This window comes from Cervus canadensis, chromosome 3 (genome assembly GCF_019320065.1).
Source record: "Cervus canadensis isolate Bull #8, Minnesota chromosome 3, ASM1932006v1, whole genome shotgun sequence".
In the NCBI taxonomy this organism is placed as follows: domain Eukaryota; kingdom Metazoa; phylum Chordata; class Mammalia; order Artiodactyla; family Cervidae; genus Cervus; species Cervus canadensis.
The window spans coordinates 114591641-114600977 of record NC_057388.1 but is presented as its reverse complement, the minus strand read 5'-3'; the positions used below and the strand labels follow the sequence as shown (position 1 = coordinate 114600977).

At 46.4% G+C, this 9337-nt stretch overlaps 1 pseudogene; it reads left to right on the top strand.

Moving 5' to 3' along the window:
* The first annotated feature begins 1466 nt into the window (after nucleotides 1–1466).
* LOC122437927 lies at nucleotides 1467–8444 on the top strand (annotated as a pseudogene).
* The last annotated feature ends 893 nt before the right edge of the window (nucleotides 8445–9337 follow it).

Below are 9337 nucleotides of genomic sequence, written 5' to 3'. Positions count from 1 at the left end.
CAACTATACTTCATAAATGAGCAATTTTTTAAAAACAGAAAGAAAGGCACCAAGCTGAACCCAAGAAATTGATATCTTTGGATATTTATCTAAGCAAATACTCCTTTTAAAAATGTCTACCCTTTGCTATCTTGAGCTGCTTGGGTTTTTAAAATCATGTTTTTACAAAAGGAAAAGAATCATGAACGATTTGCCTGACATCCCAGTAGCTCCCTGTAACTGACGCACACGGAAGCTCAAAGGCTGACGCCCGAAGGTCATGGCTGGACGGAGAGCAGAGCCCAGGAGGGCAGAGCTTGCCGCCCTCGGGGAGTCCTCGAGGGCCCTGATGTCAGGCTGGCCCAGCGCCACACCTGTGTCCTCCCCATGCGGTCGGCAGCTGCTCTGTGGGTTTACATGGCAAGTGGTGGGAATGATTCATCGTCATCGGCCTCCTTTTAATCGCATTTTAATAAAGCCATAAATCAGCTCCCGACAGCGAGACAAGTCCCCAGAAGGCACGGCAGTGCCATAGGACAAGAGCCAAGCCAGGTGGCACGGAGGGTCCAGGGACACCTGGGCATTGACAGTGCCCAGTGGGCAAGGCTTAGTGGGGAGAGAGTGCTGGAATCCACACCTAACCCCGTACCTCTCCCTGAGAGCTCAGTCCTACATCTGGGGTTAGAAGCCAGGTTTAGGGCTATATTCAGCCCATAAGTGCTTGATGCTTTCTAACTGTAGTGCTGGAGAAGACTGTGGAGAGTCCCTTGGACTGCAAGGAGACCAAACCAGTCAATCCTAAAGGAGATCAACCCAAAGTACGCACTGGAAGCACTGATACTGAAGCTGAAGCTGAAGCTCCAATACTTTGTCCACCTGATGCGAAGAGCTGACTTGTTGGAAAAGACCCTGATGCTGGGAGGGACTGGGGGCAGGAGGAGAAGGGGATGACAGAGGATGAGATGGTTGGATGGTATCACTGACTCAATGGACATGAGTTTGAGCAAGCTCCGGGAGTTGGTGATGGACAGGGAAGCCTGGCATGCTGCAGTCCATGGAGTCACAAAGAGTCAGACACGACTGAGCAATTGAACACAGCTATACCTGTTGATAAAATATTGAAATGGTTTCCAACAGATGCTATAGACCCAATGTTTGTGACCAACCCCCCACCCCAATCCATATGTGGACACTAAACCCAATGTGATGGTGCTTGAAATTTGGGGCTTTGGGGGTGATTAGCTCATGAGTGTGGAGCCCTCCAGAATGGGGTTCATGACCTTATAAAGGGATGGAGAGACCAGAGCACTCTCTTTCCAAGAAGACAGCATCTGCCAACCAGGAAGAGAGCCCTCGCCAGACACCCAATCTGCCAGCACCTGGATCTTGGACTCCCAGACCCCCGACAGTGAGACGTAGGTGTCCGCTGTTCAAGCCCCACAGTCTGTGGCACATGTGATAGCAGCCTGAATAGTCTAAGACACCAGATGATAAATATCCACAGCACCAAGGTCCCAAAGGACCTGGCCATCCCCGCCACCCCTGACCTCATCCGTGACCCAGTAAACCACGCCACCACCAAGCAAGTGAAAGGCCCGCCTGGTGCGGCCGGGGGCCGGCCATCCTGCTGTGGTGGAGCCCTTCCTGATGGGCGGGTGGCCGGCTGCCCTGATAGCTATATGTTTCTACTATCACTGCCATCTGTGCTGCTTTAATTTATATCACACAAAACAGAGCGGACCAGCCTATGAAGATGTGGAGTGGAGCAGGAAAAGTCAGTTGTGACATATAAGTATGCTTACACAAAAATTTTCTTTCTACCCCTTAGAGAAGTCCATTTATCAGGTCCAGAAAGACATGTTTTGAACAGACACACACAGTTTTCTTTACGTTTCTAGAATCAGAATGGCTTCAGGTTGTGACTTTTGTAGAAAAGCTGGGTGATGATTTACTACTGGATCCATGGCATTTAATATTCCCAAGGTCCAATCTTCTGTCCTTGTAGAGCAATTTATAGACAATATAAGATATATGTGTGCGTGCTCAATCTTGTCTGACTCTTTGAGACCCCGTGGACTGCAGCTTGCCAGGCTCCTCTGTCCATGCAGTTTTCCAGGCAAGAAATACCGGAGTAGGGTGCCATTTCCTACATACATAATTCAAAAAAATAAATATAATTCCTTGCTTTATTAGAGATAGAAAAAGAAAACAATTTCTAATACAATGATATGTGTTTCATACTTGGGCACAACTAAGCTCAAAAATAATGATAAGTTATGCTGTCCTGGCCATACATATAATGAATGAGTTTGGACTGGGAAAAAAAGGAGGAAAAAAAGGATCAGAAACCATTGTGACAAGTACAGAGAAAGCAAAGAGAGAGGACACCAAAATAAATCCCAGTACAACCAGCATACGTTAAAAATAAAATAATAATGCTAACAGATAATCTATGTTTATAAGTAAACTGGAATTCAGTTCTAGGTAAACTGGAATTTGGTTCTAGGCTCAGAAATAATAAACAAAATTTCCACCTTTTTGAACAAGCTTTGAATGTCTTGCTGACTAAGATAGCATCCTTGGACAGTAATTTCCAGAATACCCAACGATGTCCCTGGAGTTCACCGTGTGAATGCTGGTGGTGGTCCCCTCCTCGTAATAGCCAGGCATGCTCCCCCAAATTCCAAAAGAGCCGCATTGTGGATCCCTAGCTAACCAACGCCAAAGAGACAGAGACCTCACTCTCCTGGTGGTGAGCGTGCCTGAGTGTGTCGGGGCTGTGAAAGGGCTTGGGACACAGGGGAAAGTCAGACTTTTCTCCCCACGCTGGACGTTGGAAGAAAGGGAAATGAAGACTCAAGGCTGCAGGTTAGGTTTTCAGCTCGAAAGGTCTGTGTAGTGGTGCGGCAGCACGCGGCCAAGCTTGGCTCACGCCAGCCCCAAGAGCCCGTGGGAGGATCTCTCCGATCCTCATGTCAGGACACCATGTGGGAAGCTGGGAATCTGACCCAGTGGAAGCATTTGCACCAGGGAAATCAGGACTCTTCTTTTTTTAAAAGAAAGCCCAGCGTCTTTGTTTTTGGCCACACCGTGCAGCTCGTGGGGTCCTAGCACCATAGTGAGGGACTGAACCTGGGGCCATGGCGGTAAAAGTACTGAGTCCTAAGCCCTGGACCACCGGAGAACCTCTGAGAGCCCGTGGTTACACGTTTAGCAGCACGCCCCTGCAGGAACATCTCACCACTGGCGTGGCCCAAAAGTCCATCCGGGTTTTTCTGTTACATCTTACAGAAAAATTTAAATGAACTCCTGGGCCAACCCAGTACAAACAGGTAAGACAAGAGGAGGAGGATATTTTAGGAGGCACGGTGAATTCAGTGAATGGTGAACTCAGCTCTTGACGTCTTGAGAACAACGATGTTCAATGCCTAGTTAGTCCACAAGTCACTCAGGAAAACAGCAAGTCTAGCTACACGATTCTCGCTTTCTTCTCTCCCAGAGAATGGAGTGGCTGCCCTGGTCCAATGCTTAGAATACTGGGTACAGGAGACCCAGCCCTTGATGCATCTTTGGAACTAGAAGGGGTCTCTGGGTGCAGCTGTGGGAGGTGGGGAGGGAAAGAGAGAAGGTTGGGTTACAGATGAAGCAGATCCCATACCACTGGGAGCGGCTGTCCTCTCCAAGATACCACTCACCTTTGCTGTCGTTCAGTCACTAAGTCATGTCTGAGCATTCTTTGGCATTGCCTTTCTTTGGGATTGGAATGAAAACTGACCTTTTCCAGTCCTATGGCCACTGCTGAGTTTTCCAAATTTGCTGGCATATTGAGTGCAGCACTTTCATATCATCATCTTTTAGGATTTGAAATAGCTCAGCTGGAATTCCATCACCTCCACTAGCTTTGTTTGTAGTGATGCTTCCTAAGGCCCACTTGACTTCAGACTTCAGAATGTCTGGCTCTAGGTGAGGGATCACACCATCGTGGTTATCTGGGTCGTGAAGATCTTTTTTGTACAGTTCTGTGTATTCTTGCCACCTCTTCTTGATCTCTTCTCCTTCTGTTAGGTCCTTACTGTTTCTGTCCTTTATTGAGCCCATCCTCGAATGAAATGTTCCCTTGGTGTCTCCAGTTTTCTTGAAGAGATCTCTAGTCTTCCCCATTCTATTGTTTTCCTCTATTTCTTTGCTTTGTTCACTCACCTTTAGGATTCTTGTTTTGTGATTGGTTTATTGCTTTTCTTTCAACACTGCCCTTAAATACTGCTTAATGTAGGCGTGGGACATAGAAGGCTCTTAAAGAAGGTCTTTTGAATGATCAAATGCCCAGGTATTATGTTATCCGGAGTCCACAGATAAAGAAAGCTAAAGGTGAACAGAAGCATGTGGCACTCTATCTCCTGGGCCCTAGCTGGGCCCAGCAGCAACGCCAGCAGCAAATCTCTCTCTGGATTGATCTGGAAGCCCGTGGACCACAGGACTCAGAGTGGCCCCCACACCGGAGCTGCTCCTTAATGAAGTTCCCCAGCAGCGCACATTCATCACTTCCTGTGACTGGACTCCACTCAGCACTGGGAGAATATTAAGTTAAGAGGAACACATTAAGTGCTGGTGTAAATTAAAAGCCAAATCATTCTATAATCAAATAGTCATTATTCCAAAAGGAATTGCTCACTGGGAACACTTTTATCAGTATTTATTGCTCTATTATATTATAATGGGCTATTTAATAATAAAAAAATACATCATATTGATTAGAAGCCAGCCTTTGATTCAGACAAAATCACAGAGGTCCTGTGTATATTTTCACCCATCCTGTAATTTATCCCCCACTGCCCTACTTTTACTGCACCCTGGTCTGAGGAACAGTTAAGGACACATAGACGCATCAGTCTTTCTGCCAGGGAACAATACACGCGGACGCTATGAAGCAGCTTTAAACTGGGCATTCTTCTTGGTTGCACCTACGGAAATCGAAGATGGCTGCTTCCGTACACCCCTGACCTTCTGGGTTGGGAACATACCACCTCGGCTTTGGTTCTGCACGGGGGTGTCAAGGTTTGCAGGCTGCTGTGTGGTCAGGAGCAGGGCGTGAGCTGCGGGCAGCAGAGCCAGGACGGGAGGTGAAGGGAAGGAGGAACAGGGAGAGGACAAAGGATGGGAGAGGATGTGGAAAGGGGAGGAAAAAACATGGAGAAGAGGAGGGAGGGCCGTAGGAAGGGAGGACGGGAAGAGGGCGGGAGAGGCATGGAGTCAACAGCGGAGCCCTGGTCCAGGCAGTGGGGTGCACGGGGTGGGGGGGAGCTCTCCCCTCCCCCATCCCTAGCATCACTCCCTCCTCAAACCACCCTGGACCACGTGCAAACCCAGCCAAGCCAGTCACATCTTCCCCGGGGCCTTTCTCCCTTTGAGCCGGTGAAGACCGTCTCTCTGTGTCAGCAGGTAACGTGACCAAGGCTGGACCCAACTTGTTTTGTCCAGAGTGCAGAATCTTGCTGTCTTCTCAGATCTAATTCCATCACCACTAGAGTGCCAAGTTCTACCATCCCCAGCAGAGAAAATCATGGTATTTCCAATAGTTTCTTCTTCTGTAATAGCGTTGTCTCCAATAAGTCATAAAAGGCTTTCAAAATATGTCTAAGGAAATACAGAGAAAGAGCTACTTTCTAAGTTAGGTAGTAATGAAAAAGAGAGAGAGAGAGAAATATAAGAACAGAAATAACTTGCATTCATGTAGAATCATGTGCCATTCAAAGCGCAAGACTAATTTCCCAAGGTCACAGAGTAAATTATTAGAAGAAATGGAATCAGAACTCTCTTTTTCTGACTCGAAGTACTACAGCCATTCCTCAAGGCCAGATGCTCCTATGGAATTGCTAAGACGGCTCACTGAGAATGAGTGAAACAAGATCTTTTTTATCCCTCCCTTGATTCTGTCACGTCTCCTGCATTCCTCATTGAAAATATCATAAGTTGACACAACACCCCCCCTTGGTGTCCAGTGTACCCTTCTCATAGGCTCCGCCCCTTCTGTTCAAAGCCATTTGCTCACCGTGAGGACATAATCTATACCTTCAAGCCAGGCATGAGCACAAATCCCAGGGTCCCCTTTTGAAATTCTAATTGCCTCCCACGCTTCAGGCACCAGTGACTGTGTCAGTCAGGACGCTGACATGAACAGCACATCTGCAAAAATTAATTTAGGGATGTTTAATGAAGGTGTCTTCCCAAAGTTGGCTGCAAGGTTCAGAGAAAGCAGCAAAGAAAGATGAATTAGCCAGGATGGACTTCTTCAGGGGGACACTGACCCTCAGTCCAAGTGTAAAGGGGAGGGGTTGGTTCTCGGAATCCAGTGAGAGCTGCCTCTGGAGAAAACGGCTGTAACCTCGGGTGGAAAAATGTCTTCAATGATGATTTTTAAATTCTCAAATCTTCAGGAGACACAAAATTCCACTTGAATAAATATAATGAAACTAACAACGGAGGGAAAAAGAAAAAAGTACAAAACTGTACACATTGTTGAACGTGCATATAAGTACTGATAAAAGAAATTCTCTGTGATATTTAGAATTTGAAAAAGAATAGATAAATACAGTAACAAGAGACAACTCTACACGTGTTCAATACTGAAATCAGATTGATTTTATTCTTTGCAGCCAAAGATGGAGAAGCTCTATACAATCTGCATACAAGACCTAGAACTGACTGTGGCTCAGATCATGAACTCCTTATAGCAAAATTAAAGCTTAAATTAAAGAAAGTAGGGAAAACCACTAGACCATTCAGGTGTGACTTAAATCCCTTATGATTATACAATGGAGGTGACAAATAGATTCAAGGGAAGAGATTTGGTGGACAGAATGCCTGAAGAACTAGGGACAGAGGTTCATAACGTTGTACATAAGGCAGTGACCAAAACTATTCCAAAGAATAGGAAATGCAAGAAGGCCCAGTGGTTGTCTGAGGAGGCTTTACAAATAGCTGAGAAAAGAAGAGAAGTAAAAGGCAAGAGAGAAGGGAAAGATATATCCAACTCAACGCAGATTTCCAGAGAATAGCAAGGAGAGATAAGAAAACCTTCCTAAATGAGCAATGCAAAGAAATAGAGGAAAACAGGAGAGACGCGTGGCCTTCCCTTCTCCCTGCCGTTGGCACGTGCTCATCCGCTGATACCAGTGTGCGGAAAGGCAGGAGTCATCTGGCAAAAAGGTCACTTTGCCTGCTGTGTTCAAGGCTCCCATTCGACCAGAGATTGTTAACTGTGTTCACACCAACTTGCGGAGAAACAGCAGACAGCCCTACGCTGTCAGTGAATTAGCAGGTCATCAAACCCGTGCCGAGTCTTGGGGTACCGGCAGAGCTGTGGCTTGAATTCCCAGGGTTCCAGTTGGTGGGACTCACCGTTCAGGTGCTCCTGGAAACATGTGTCTTGGAGCCCACATGTTCGCACCAATCTGGAAACACTGGCACCGTTGAGTGAATCCAATGCAGCAGTGATATGCCGTCTGCTCTGCATGGGCTGCCTCGGCCTTACCCGCGCAGGTCATGTCTGAAGGAAGTTCCTAAATGCCCTTTGCTGGTCGAAGATAAAGTTGAAGTTTCCAAGAAGACCAAGGAGGCTGTTTTGCTTCTGAAGAAGCTTAAGACCTGGAATGATATCAGAAAGGTCGACGCCTCTCAGCAAATGAGAGCTGGCAAAGGCAAAATGAGAAATTGTCGCTGTATCCAGCACAGGGGACCCTGCCTCAACTATAACAAGGACAATGGTATCATCAAGGCCTTCAGAAACATCCCTGGAATTACCCTGCTTAATGGAAGCAAGCTGAACGTTTTGGAACTTGCTCCTGGTGGTCATGTGAGACGTTTCTGCATTTGGACCGAAAGTGCCTTCCGAACGTAGATGAGTTCTATGGCACTTGGCGTCAAGCAGCCTCCCTCAAGAGAAACTAGAACCTCCCTGGGCACAAGACGCTCAATACAGACCTCAGCAGGATCTTGAGAAGCCCAGAAATCCAAAGAGCGCGCCAAGCACCACGCAAGAAGATTCATCACAGAGTCCTGAAGCAAAATTCCACTGGAAAACCTGAGAATCATGTTGAAGCTCAACCCATATGCAAAGACCATGCACTGGAACACCATTCTTGGACAGGCCAAGAGCCACAAAATCCGGATGGATAGGGCAGCAGCGACACTAGAAGTGAAATCGGATGAGAAGGGGGTTCCGGACAAGAAGCCTGCGGTGGGAAACAAAGACAGCTGTTGGTGATAAGAAGTTGAAGAAGCCTTTAGCAGGAAAAAAGGCCACAGGGACCAAGAAACCAGCGGCTGAAAAGAAGCCCACAGAAAAGAAACCCACCACAGAGGAAGAGACGGTGTCTGCATAGACTTAATTTTGTTTATTCCATAAACGCTAAATCATTTTGGACAGCCAATTTTGAATAAACACCTGAACAAAGAGGCAATGAGAAACGTGAAGAAAAAAGAAAGAAAGAAAGAAAGAAAGAAATAGAGGAAAGCAATAGAATGGGAAAGACTGGAGACCTCTTCAAGAAAACAGATGATCTCAAGAGAACATTTCATGCAGGGATGGGCACGGTAAAGGACAGAAACAGTAAGGACCTAGCAGAAGCAGAAGAGATTAAGAGGAGAGGAGGCGGCCAGAATACACAGATGAGTGTTCTCTGTATTCTAGTTCTTTGTACAGAAGAGCTGTACAGAAAAGCTCTAATGACCCAGGTAACCACGATGGTGTGATCACTCACCTAGAGCCAGACATCCCGGAGTGTGAAGTCAAGTGGGCCTTAGGAAGCATCACTATGAACAACGCTAGTGGAGGTGATGGAATTCCAGGTGAGCTATTTCAAATCCTGAAAGATGATGCTGTGAAAGTGCTGCACTCAATATGCCAGCAAATTTGGAAAACTCAGCAACGGCCATAAGACTGAAAAAGGTCGATTTTCATTTTCAATCCCAAAGAAAGGCAATGCCAGAGAACATTCAAGCCACCGAACAATTGTACTCTTTTCACATGATAGCAAGGCAATGCTCAAAATCCTTCAAACTAAGCTTTAGCAGTACATGAGCCAAGGACTTCTATACGTACAAGCTGGATTTAGAAAAGGCAGAGGAACCAGAGGTCAAATTTCCACATCTGTTGGATCATAGAGAAAGCAAGGGAATTCCAGAAAAACATCTATTTTTGCTTCATTAACTATGTTCACAACAAGTTGTGGAAAATTCTTAAAGAGATGGGAATACCAGACTACCTTACCTGCCTCCTGAGAAATCTGTATGCATGTCAAGAAGCAACAGTTAGAACCAGACATGGAACAACAGACTGGTTCAAAATTGAGAAAGGAAT